Source organism: Aethina tumida, chromosome 6, assembly GCF_024364675.1.
Source record: "Aethina tumida isolate Nest 87 chromosome 6, icAetTumi1.1, whole genome shotgun sequence".
In the NCBI taxonomy this organism is placed as follows: Eukaryota; Metazoa; Arthropoda; class Insecta; order Coleoptera; family Nitidulidae; genus Aethina; species Aethina tumida.
Window position 1 is genome coordinate 249,261 of NC_065440.1, and position 13,035 is coordinate 262,295.

The 13,035-nt window shown below is 36.9% G+C and overlaps 4 non-coding genes across 4 annotated transcripts; all 4 read right to left on the reverse strand.

Annotated features, from left to right (window-relative positions):
• Positions 1-1,390: 1,390 nt before the first annotated feature.
• LOC126266104 (5S ribosomal RNA) lies at positions 1,391-1,509 on the reverse strand. The gene has a single exon (XR_007548579.1). It is a non-coding gene; the product is annotated as a 5S ribosomal RNA (ribosomal RNA).
• Positions 1,510-3,514: 2,005 nt separating this feature from the next.
• LOC126266071 (5S ribosomal RNA) lies at positions 3,515-3,633 on the reverse strand. The gene has a single exon (XR_007548546.1). It is a non-coding gene; the product is annotated as a 5S ribosomal RNA (ribosomal RNA).
• A 2,042-nt stretch (positions 3,634-5,675) lies between these two features.
• Positions 5,676-5,794, reverse strand: LOC126266072 (5S ribosomal RNA). The gene has a single exon (XR_007548547.1). It is a non-coding gene; the product is annotated as a 5S ribosomal RNA (ribosomal RNA).
• Positions 5,795-7,941: 2,147 nt separating this feature from the next.
• On the reverse strand, positions 7,942-8,060 carry LOC126266089 (5S ribosomal RNA). The gene has a single exon (XR_007548564.1). It is a non-coding gene; the product is annotated as a 5S ribosomal RNA (ribosomal RNA).
• Between the last annotated feature and the right edge of the window lie 4,975 nt (positions 8,061-13,035).

A 13,035-nucleotide genomic window follows, 5' to 3' on the forward strand; every position in this document is an offset into this window, starting at 1 on the left:
ACATGGGCACATCGACCGAATCGATGTCACCGAACGCTAAAGTAACGACCGTACCTACTTCAGACGCACCCACTCCGACTCTGTCTGTTTCCCCGGAACCAGTCATCGCTAATAAAATTACGATATCTGAAACAACAACAACAACAACAACAACAACAACAAACACGAGCAACGAAATCGCAATATTCCCTTCGGATTTGACTCCTATTCAGCCGGTTTCTAGCCTAAAGGGAAAACAGGCGGTGGAGACGGTAAGAAAAGAGGAAGTACATATTAAAAAGAATGTCGTCGTTCTCGATTCTTATCGTCCGACACCTAGAAGAAGAATTTTGAAACCAAGCAGACGCATCGTTAGGAAACTATTCGACGATGTATCCGCCGATCTACCGGTGCCGGTTGAAAAAACAACAACAACAACAACAACAACAACAACAGTTTCCGTTCCGTTGATAGTGGAACCGACAAAAAGATATTCGTTGGCAGGACCGGTATTAAATTTACGGTATTACAGGACTAATATGTACACAAATTTTCAAAGAAAATAAAATAAATAGATTACAGTTACACGTAATAGTTTTAATTTAATTTAATTTAATTTAATTTAATTTAATTTAATTTAATTTAATTTAATTTAATTTAATTTAATTTAATTTAATTTAATTTAATTTAATTTAATTTAATTTAATTTAATTTAATTTAATTTAATTTAATTTAATTTAATTTAATTTAATTTAATTTAATAATAATAATATTAATGAATAATAAATTTTCATATGTAGGTGTCGGTCGAATGTGAGCACAGACGGGCGTAAAAGCAAACGCAAACGTACACGGACAAAATGGGAGATAGTTTATATTTAATAAGAGTCTCTAGCAGTCGACGCTGGGCGGCGGCCGTATGTGGACGTGCGGACGCGCGAGAGATCTGTCTGTCCGTCTACCTACTAACTGAAATCGATATTCGTCGATTTGCAACGGGATGCTTTCGCTTGAAACCCGTTCGGAAACTGACAAAATTAATAATCGATAATTGACAATTGACTGTAATTATAAATAAATAATCTCAAAATGTTGAAATTGAATTAAGAAACGGTCATCCGAGTTCACCCATTCTCTCACTCACTCGCTCACTCACACACTCATTCATTCATACATTCATTCATCCATCCATTCATTCATTGACATACTCACACAAACCATTTGTGTTGTTGTTGTTTAGGTATAAAAACGTGACGGAGACGAATGTAAATGTTAATTAGACGAATTTTTCGACAAAAAATGGAAGTATGACGCGCATCCACCATTTATCGACTTTTTATATTTTTTTTGTTAATAAAATATTTCTAAAAATTACATCAACTAAGAAAAATACAAGGAGAAATCAGCAAAAAGGCAACAGCACGCGGTATTCCCAAGCGGTCACCCATCCAAGTACTAACCGCCCCCGACGTTGCTTGACTTCAGTGATCGGACGAGAACTGGTATTTTCAACGTGGTATGGCCGTTGCCGACAGTTTTTCGTTCTCAAATTGTTCAAGAGCAACGCATATTATCGGTTGGACGTCAATTTTAAGGTTATCAGGATGATTTCAGAGGACCATAAAGTGTGCAGGATTTTAGTCAGTTTGTCGTAAGTATAATAATTAAAATAAATTATTGTTTTCATTATTATTCATATTGTTGTTATTTTTATTGTTCTTCTTCTTTTTACTATTATTATTATTATTTAATTACTATTATTATTATTTAATTATTATTATTTCATTATTATTATTATTATTATTATTATTATTATTTAATTATTCTTATTACTATTGTTGTTGTTATTATTGTTATTGACATTATTATTAATGACATTAATATTTTCATTATTGTTTTTATTGTTGTTAGTTTCAATAAATTTTCGTCGGTACGTGTGTATCCTCGATTACCTGTTTGCTCAATGAAGCATTCATGCGTAAAAATCTACCTGAAACTGTAACTGCTCACCTATAAATAACGTTCATTACTGCCGTTGATCAGTATATTAGGTATCGTTCAACCATGCCGTTCGTTACGTCGCTATTCCATTACTGCAAAACCATTTTCTTTTTCTATCCGACCGTCTGTGACGATAATGTCGATAACGTCGATAGGAAATCAACTAAACGCACCAGAGAGAATTATAGAGACGACGACGATGTCAATTTTACAAACAGCGGTGTGGTTAAAAAATTAAAATTAACACGAGACATGGGCACATCGACCGAATCGATGTCACCGAACGCTAAAGTAACGACCGTACCTACTTCAGACGCACCCACTCCGACTCTGTCTGTTTCCCCGGAACCAGTCATCGCTAATAAAATTACGATATCTGAAACAACAACAACAACAACAACAACAACAACAAACACGAGCAACGAAATCGCAATATTCCCTTCGGATTTGACTCCTATTCAGCCGGTTTCTAGCCTAAAGGGAAAACAGGCGGTGGAGACGGTAAGAAAAGAGGAAGTACATATTAAAAAGAATGTCGTCGTTCTCGATTCTTATCGTCCGACACCTAGAAGAAGAATTTTGAAACCAAGCAGACGCATCGTTAGGAAACTATTCGACGATGTATCCGCCGATCTACCGGTGCCGGTTGAAAAAACAACAACAACAACAACAACAACAACAACAACAACAACAGTTTCCGTTCCGTTGATAGTGGAACCGACAAAAAGATATTCGTTGGCAGGACCGGTATTAAATTTACGGTATTACAGGACTAATATGTACACAAATTTTCAAAGAAAATAAAATAAATAGATTACAGTTACACGTAATAGTTTTAATTTAATTTAATTTAATTTAATTTAATTTAATTTAATTTAATTTAATAATAATAATATTAATGAATAATAAATTTTCATATGTAGGTGTCGGTCGAATGTGAGCACAGACGGGCGTAAAAGCAAACGCAAACGTACAGGGACAAAATGGGAGATAGTTTATATTTAATAAGAGTCTCTAGCAGTCGACGCTGGGCGGCGGCCGTATGTGGACGTGCGGACGCGCGAGAGATCTGTCTGTCCGTCTACCTACTAACTGAAATCGATATTCGTCGATTTGCAACGGGATGCTTTCGCTTGAAACCCGTTCGGAAACTGACAAAATTAATAATCGATAATTGACAATTGACTGTAATTATAAATAAATAATCTCAAAATGTTGAAATTGAATTAAGAAACGGTCATCCGAGTTCACCCATTCTCTCACTCACTCGCTCACTCACACACTCATTCATTCATACATTCATTCATCCATCCATTCATTCATTGACATACTCACACAAACCATTTGTGTTGTTGTTGTTTAGGTATAAAAACGTGACGGAGACGAATGTAAATGTTATTTAGACGAATTTTTCGACAAAAAATGGAAGTATGACGAGCGTTCACCATTTATCGACTTTTTATATTTTTTTTGTTAATAAAATATTTCTAAAAATTACATCAACTAAGAAAAATACAAGGAGAAATCAGCAAAAAGGCAACAGCACGCGGTATTCCCAAGCGGTCACCCATCCAAGTACTAACCGCGCCCGACGTTGCTTGACTTCAGTGATCGGACGAGAACTGGTATTTTCAACGTGGTATGGCCGTTGCCGACAGTTTTTCGTTCTCAAATTGTTCAAGAGCAACGCATATTATCGGTTGGACGTCAATTTTAAGGTTATCAGGATGATTTCAGAGGACCATAAAGTGTGCAGGATTTTAGTCAGTTTGTCGTAAGTATAATAATTAAAATAAATTATTGTTTTCATTATTATTCATATTGTTGTTATTTTTATTGTTCTTCTTCTTTTTACTATTATTATTATTATTTAATTACTATTATTATTATTTAATTATTATTATTTCATTATTATTATTATTATTATTATTATTATTATTATTATTATTATTATTATTATTATTATTTAATTATTCTTATTACTATTGTTGTTGTTATTATTGTTATTGACATTATTATTAATGACATTAATATTTTCATTATTGTTTTTATTGTTGTTAGTTTCAATAAATTTTCGTCGGTACGTGTGTATCCTCGATTACCTGTTTGCTCAATGAAGCATTCATGCGTAAAAATCTACCTGAAACTGTAACTGCTCACCTATAAATAACGTTCATTACTGCCGTTGATCAGTATATTAGGTATCGTTCAACCATGCCGTTCGTTACGTCGCTATTCCATTACTGCAAAACCATTTTCTTTTTCTATCCGACCGTCTGTGACGATAATGTCGATAACGTCGATAGGAAATCAACTAAACGCACCAGAGAGAATTATAGAGACGACGACGATGTCAATTTTACAAACAGCGGTGTGGTTAAAAAATTAAAATTAACACGAGACATGGGCACATCGACCGAATCGATGTCACCGAACGCTAAAGTAACGACCGTACCTACTTCAGACGCACCCACTCCGACTCTGTCTGTTTCCCCGGAACCAGTCATCGCTAATAAAATTACGATATCTGAAACAACAACAACAACAACAACAACAACAACAAACACGAGCAACGAAATCGCAATATTCCCTTCGGATTTGACTCCTATTCAGCCGGTTTCTAGCCTAAAGGGAAAACAGGCGGTGGAGACGGTAAGAAAAGAGGAAGTACATATTAAAAAGAATGTCGTCGTTCTCGATTCTTATCGTCCGACACCTAGAAGAAGAATTTTGAAACCAAGCAGACGCATCGTTAGGAAACTATTCGACGATGTATCCGCCGATCTACCGGTGCCGGTTGAAAAAACAACAACAACAACAACAACAACAACAACAACAACAACAGTTTCCGTTCCGTTGATAGTGGAACCGACAAAAAGATATTCGTTGGCAGGACCGGTATTAAATTTACGGTATTACAGGACTAATATGTACACAAATTTTCAAAGAAAATAAAATAAATAGATTACAGTTACACGTAATAGTTTTAATTTAATTTAATTTAATTTAATTTAATTTAATTTAATTTAATTTAATTTAATTTAATAATAATAATATTAATGAATAATAAATTTTCATATGTAGGTGTCGGTCGAATGTGAGCACAGACGGGCGTAAAAGCAAACGCAAACGTACAGGGACAAAATGGGAGATAGTTTATATTTAATAAGAGTCTCTAGCAGTCGACGCTGGGCGGCGGCCGTATGTGGACGTGCGGACGCGCGAGAGATCTGTCTGTCCGTCTACCTACTAACTGAAATCGATATTCGTCGATTTGCAACGGGATGCTTTCGCTTGAAACCCGTTCGGAAACTGACAAAATTAATAATCGATAATTGACAATTGACTGTAATTATAAATAAATAATCTCAAAATGTTGAAATTGAATTAAGAAACGGTCATCCGAGTTCACCCATTCTCTCACTCACTCGCTCACTCACACACTCATTCATTCATACATTCATTCATCCATCCATTCATTCATTGACATACTCACACAAACCATTTGTGTTGTTGTTGTTTAGGTATAAAAACGTGACGGAGACGAATGTAAATGTTATTTAGACGAATTTTTCGACAAAAAATGGAAGTATGACGAGCGTTCACCATTTATCGACTTTTTATATTTTTTTTGTTAATAAAATATTTCTAAAAATTACATCAACTAAGAAAAATACAAGGAGAAATCAGCAAAAAGGCAACAGCACGCGGTATTCCCAAGCGGTCACCCATCCAAGTACTAACCGCGCCCGACGTTGCTTGACTTCAGTGATCGGACGAGAACTGGTATTTTCAACGTGGTATGGCCGTTGCCGACAGTTTTTCGTTCTCAAATTGTTCAAGAGCAACGCATATTATCGGTTGGACGTCAATTTTAAGGTTATCAGGATGATTTCAGAGGACCATAAAGTGTGCAGGATTTTAGTCAGTTTGTCGTAAGTATAATAATTAAAATAAATTATTGTTTTCATTATTATTCATATTGTTGTTATTTTTATTGTTCTTCTTCTTTTTACTATTATTATTATTATTTAATTACTATTATTATTATTTAATTATTATTATTTCATTATTATTATTATTATTATTATTATTATTATTATTATTATTTAATTATTCTTATTACTATTGTTGTTGTTATTATTGTTATTGACATTATTATTAATGACATTAATATTTTCATTATTGTTTTTATTGTTGTTAGTTTCAATAAATTTTCGTCGGTACGTGTGTATCCTCGATTACCTGTTTGCTCAATGAAGCATTCATGCGTAAAAATCTACCTGAAACTGTAACTGCTCACCTATAAATAACGTTCATTACTGCCGTTGATCAGTATATTAGGTATCGTTCAACCATGCCGTTCGTTACGTCGCTATTCCATTACTGCAAAACCATTTTCTTTTTCTATCCGACCGTCTGTGACGATAATGTCGATAACGTCGATAGGAAATCAACTAAACGCACCAGAGAGAATTATAGAGACGACGACGATGTCAATTTTACAAACAGCGGTGTGGTTAAAAAATTAAAATTAACACGAGACATGGGCACATCGACCGAATCGATGTCACCGAACGCTAAAGTAACGACCGTACCTACTTCAGACGCACCCACTCCGACTCTGTCTGTTTCCCCGGAACCAGTCATCGCTAATAAAATTACGATATCTGAAACAACAACAACAACAACAACAACAACAACAAACACGAGCAACGAAATCGCAATATTCCCTTCGGATTTGACTCCTATTCAGCCGGTTTCTAGCCTAAAGGGAAAACAGGCGGTGGAGACGGTAAGAAAAGAGGAAGTACATATTAAAAAGAATGTCGTCGTTCTCGATTCTTATCGTCCGACACCTAGAAGAAGAATTTTGAAACCAAGCAGACGCATCGTTAGGAAACTATTCGACGATGTATCCGCCGATCTACCGGTGCCGGTTGAAAAAACAACAACAACAACAACAACAACAACAACAACAACAACAGTTTCCGTTCCGTTGATAGTGGAACCGACAAAAAGATATTCGTTGGCAGGACCGGTATTAAATTTACGGTATTACAGGACTAATATGTACACAAATTTTCAAAGAAAATAAAATAAATAGATTACAGTTACACGTAATAGTTTTAATTTAATTTAATTTAATTTAATTTAATTTAATTTAATTTAATTTAATTTAATTTAATTTAATTTAATTTAATTTAATTTAATTTAATTTAATTTAATTTAATTTAATTTAATTTAATTTAATTTAATTTAATTTAATTTAATTTAATTTAATTTAATTTAATTTAATTTAATTTAATAATAATAATAATATTAATGAATAATAAATTTTCATATGTAGGTGTCGGTCGAATGTGAGCACAGACGGGCGTAAAAGCAAACGCAAACGTACAGGGACAAAATGGGAGATAGTTTATATTTAATAAGAGTCTCTAGCAGTCGACGCTGGGCGGCGGCCGTATGTGGACGTGCGGACGCGCGAGAGATCTGTCTGTCCGTCTACCTACTAACTGAAATCGATATTCGTCGATTTGCAACGGGATGCTTTCGCTTGAAACCCGTTCGGAAACTGACAAAATTAATAATCGATAATTGACAATTGACTGTAATTATAAATAAATAATCTCAAAATGTTGAAATTGAATTAAGAAACGGTCATCCGAGTTCACCCATTCTCTCACTCACTCGCTCACTCACACACTCATTCATTCATACATTCATTCATCCATCCATTCATTCATTGACATACTCACACAAACCATTTGTGTTGTTGTTGTTTAGGTATAAAAACGTGACGGAGACGAATGTAAATGTTATTTAGACGAATTTTTCGACAAAAAATGGAAGTATGACGCGCATCCACCATTTATCGACTTTTTATATTTTTTTTGTTAATAAAATATTTCTAAAAATTACATCAACTAAGAAAAATACAAGGAGAAATCAGCAAAAAGGAAACAGCACGCGGTATTCCCAAGCGGTCACCCATCCAAGTACTAACCGCGCCCGACGTTGCTTGACTTCAGTGATCGGACGAGAACTGGTATTTTCAACGTGGTATGGCCGTTGCCGACAGTTTTTCGTTCTCAAATTGTTCAAGAGCAACGCATATTATCGGTTGGACGTCAATTTTAAGGTTATCAGGATGATTTCAGAGGACCATAAAGTGTGCAGGATTTTAGTCAGTTTGTCGTAAGTATAATAATTAAAATAAATTATTGTTTTCATTATTATTCATATTGTTGTTATTTTTATTGTTCTTCTTCTTTTTACTATTATTATTATTATTTAATTACTATTATTATTATTTAATTATTATTATTTCATTATTATTATTATTATTATTATTATTATTATTATTATTATTATTATTATTATTTAATTATTCTTATTACTATTGTTGTTGTTATTATTGTTATTGACATTATTATTAATGACATTAATATTTTCATTATTGTTTTTATTGTTGTTAGTTTCAATAAATTTTCGTCGGTACGTGTGTATCCTCGATTACCTGTTTGCTCAATGAAGCATTCATGCGTAAAAATCTACCTGAAACTGTAACTGCTCACCTATAAATAACGTTCATTACTGCCGTTGATCAGTATATTAGGTATCGTTCAACCATGCCGTTCGTTACGTCGCTATTCCATTACTGCAAAACCATTTTCTTTTTCTATCCGACCGTCTGTGACGATAATGTCGATAACGTCGATAGGAAATCAACTAAACGCACCAGAGAGAATTATAGAGACGACGACGATGTCAATTTTACAAACAGCGGTGTGGTTAAAAAATTAAAATTAACACGAGACATGGGCACATCGACCGAATCGATGTCACCGAACGCTAAAGTAACGACCGTACCTACTTCAGACGCACCCACTCCGACTCTGTCTGTTTCCCCGGAACCAGTCATCGCTAATAAAATTACGATATCTGAAACAACAACAACAACAACAACAACAACAACAAACACGAGCAACGAAATCGCAATATTCCCTTCGGATTTGACTCCTATTCAGCCGGTTTCTAGCCTAAAGGGAAAACAGGCGGTGGAGACGGTAAGAAAAGAGGAAGTACATATTAAAAAGATTGTCGTCGTTCTCGATTCTTATCGTCCGACACCTAGAAGAAGAATTTTGAAACCAAGCAGACGCATCGTTAGGAAACTATTCGACGATGTATCCGCCGATCTACCGGTGCCGGTTGAAAAAACAACAACAACAACAACAACAACAACAACAACAGTTTCCGTTCCGTTGATAGTGGAACCGACAAAAAGATATTCGTTGGCAGGACCGGTATTAAATTTACGGTATTACAGGACTAATATGTACACAAATTTTCAAAGAAAATAAAATAAATAGATTACAGTTACACGTAATAGTTTTAATTTAATTTAATTTAATTTAATTTAATTTAATTTAATTTAATTTAATTTAATTTAATTTAATAATAATAATATTAATGAATAATAAATTTTCATATGTAGGTGTCGGTCGAATGTGAGCACAGACGGGCGTAAAAGCAAACGCAAACGTACAGGGACAAAATGGGAGATAGTTTATATTTAATAAGAGTCTCTAGCAGTCGACGCTGGGCGGCGGCCGTATGTGGACGTGCGGACGCGCGAGAGATCTGTCTGTCCGTCTACCTACTAACTGAAATCGATATTCGTCGATTTGCAACGGGATGCTTTCGCTTGAAACCCGTTCGGAAACTGACAAAATTAATAATCGATAATTGACAATTGACTGTAATTATAAATAAATAATCTCAAAATGTTGAAATTGAATTAAGAAACGGTCATCCGAGTTCACCCATTCTCTCACTCACTCGCTCACTCACACACTCATTCATTCATACATTCATTCATCCATCCATTCATTCATTGACATACTCACACAAACCATTTGTGTTGTTGTTGTTTAGGTATAAAAACGTGACGGAGACGAATGTAAATGTTATTTAGACGAATTTTTCGACAAAAAATGGAAGTATGACGCGCATCCACCATTTAACGACTTTTTATATTTTTTTTGTTAATAAAATATTTCTAAAAATTACATCAACTAAGAAAAATACAAGGAGAAATCAGCAAAAAGGCAACAGCACGCGGTATTCCCAAGCGGTCACCCATCCAAGTACTAACCGCGCCCGACGTTGCTTGACTTCAGTGATCGGACGAGAACTAATAATAATAATAATAATAATAATAATAAAGTTTATTGTCATAATCTTTAAAATCTTACAACACATTCAGTATAACAAATTTTCAGATTTAAGAAGTGGGTCCTCCAAGTGCCGTTTTGGTTGCAGCCATCGGGGACGGGGATCCAGAGCTTCGCCTTAGCCAACTCTGCTGTCGATCTTATGACATTTGTCCTACGGTGTATTGTGTATCCTGATCAAAGCTCGGCCATCGTCGCGCTGGGCGCATCCTCGAAGGTCTTCCGGTTGTCCGTGCGAAACTCGCATTCCTGTCTGTCCGTGGATCTTCTGGGTCTACTTTGCAGGGCAACTATGGCATCAGTCGACAGGGGAAAACAATCTGTAAAAAACCCCCTTTCAGTAGTTGGACTGGTGTGATCTGGGTTGCGTTTTTGTTTTTGTTTGGTGGGTGTGGATTTATTATTGTTTGGTCAGGTCATTGACCCGAGGCCTGTATACAGTCTGTTAATTTTGCCAAATGTCGTTGTCTATGTTAGTTAGTCATGGGGGCTCCCAGAAAATGGGTAGGGCTTCATGGATAAGTTGGTGGCGGTGGGTTGGGTTTTTGTTGAGGTGATGTGTGTCTAGTAGTTTTCTTGTCAAGGGGTTGTTTTTGACTCGGGAATGGAAGTATTTATTTGCGATCTCGCTTATTTGTGTGTCTATTTTTGTGATGCCGGTGTTTTCGTGGAGGGTGTCGATGTTAGTGGTGTTGGGTAGGTTTTTGGCGTGTCTTAGCATTTTGTTTTGTATGCGTTGAAGTGCCAGCATGTTCGTCTTTGTTATTGTCGACCAGACAGGGCAGCCGTAGGTTATGATGGGTCGGATCAGGGTTTTGTAAAGGAGAATCTTGCTCTGCACGCCGAGTGGGCTCTTTCGGTTGATGAGCGGATAAACGGTCTTAAGTGCGCCAAATATCTTACGCCTCGTTTGGTTGGTGTGTTCCTGAAAAAATAATCGTTTGTCTAAATGTATTCCTAGATACTTGACGCACTTTTTCTCCCGGATGCTGACCCCACCCACGACAGGTGGTCGGGTAATTCTGGTGTTGGTGAATTTTTTGGTGAAGTTGATCAACTCCGTTTTTGACGGGTTGATTTTGATTTTCCACCTGTCGTAGTATGTGGTCAGCATGTTCAGATGGAGTTTAATTTGTTCCACTGCTACCTGAGAGTGGAAACTGTGGGCATAGATTGCAGTGTCGTCGGCGTACAAGGCAAGGTTTGTTTTGGGAAAGGTAGGGATGTCTGAGGTGTAGAGGGTGTACAGCTTGGGAGCTAGGACAGTGCCTTGCGGAACGCCGGCGGAGATGTGGTGCAGGTTAGACATATCGTTGCCGATTCTGACTTTGAAGGTTCTCCCTCTGAGGTACGAGTTTATGAGTTTCACCCAGTATGCGGGGAAACCGAGCAGTGTTAATTTATGCAGGACACCGTCCGTCCAGACCGTGTCGAAAGCCTTCTCCATGTCGAGAAGAAGCATGACCGTCGACTGTCCACGGTTAAATGCCTCCCTGACAGATCCGACTATACGCACTGCCTGGAGAACGGTGTCGTGTTTCGGGCGAAAGCCGAATTGTTCCGGTGGGGTCAGGTTGAGCTGTTTGTCGACTCGGTTTATCCTAGAGAGAATTACCCTCTCTGTCAGTTTCGACAGGGAGTCGAGAAGGCTTATGGGTCGGTAGGAGTTTGGAGAGTGGGTGTTTTTGCCTGGTTTGTGGATCGGGATGACTATGGAGGATTTCCATTTGGTGGGGAAGTATTGGTGGCGTAATATAGCGTTGATTATGTAATGAAGTTGAACTATTGTTTTATTGGGAAGGTTTTTTAGTAAGATGTTGTCTATGGTATCGGGGCCTGGGGATTTGTTGGTTGGAAGGGTTTTTATTTGTCGCTTGATTTCGGTTGGGTTAGTGAGGACTTTGTGCAGGATGTTTCGCGGTATGGGTGAGGGACTGTTACGGTTTATTTGCTGCCCTGTCTTTACCGTGGTGTGTTGGTCTTGTGTCATGTTTGTCGTGTCTGTTTCGTGTACTGATGCAAAATGTGCTGCGAATACCTCAGCTTTTTCTTTGTTTGTTACGTGTTCGGTGCCGTTGTGCAAAAGTGTGGGGTAATCTGTGCTTTTGTTTTTTAGTTTTCTTAAGAAATTCCAGATGGAGTTGTCTCTTGCATTTAACTTGGTTAGTTTGTTTGTCCATGTCTGTTGTCTGTAGGTGGCAATCTCGTGCTTAATTTCTTGTCTGAGTTTGTTGTATTCGTTTTTGTCTTGCTCGCTTCTGAGTTTATTCCACCTCTTTTTGTGTCTGTTTTTGGTATTAATCTTATCGCGCACAGACTGGGGAATATCGTCCGACGGTGTGCTAATTTTTATAATTTTCGTTGTTCTGTTCCTTGCTTTGATTATGTTGTTAACGAGGACCTTTATTTGTTCATCTATCGTATGCTCCGAGCGAATGTCACTCTCTATTTGCGTGAGGTCGTTGAGTATCTGCCTGAATTTACCCCAGTCTGTGTGTTTGTAGTTATACGTTGTTCTGACTGGTTGTGTGTGGTTTCTGCTGGCAATTTCAACGCATACTGGGACGTGGTCTGAGTCTAGTTCGTGTATGACGTAGGGTTGTGATAGTCTGGTTACATTACGACATAACACGAAGTCAATTGTCGTCGGTGTGGTGCCGTTGTCGGGGTAGTGGGTGCTTTCTTCGGGGTAAAGCATCAATGTGTTTGTGCTCAGGACGTGGTTATAGACTGTGGTGCCATTGGCGTTGTTCCTATGGCAGTTCCACGCTGTATGCCTGGCGTTGTAGTCACCGATCATTATTGTCTTGTG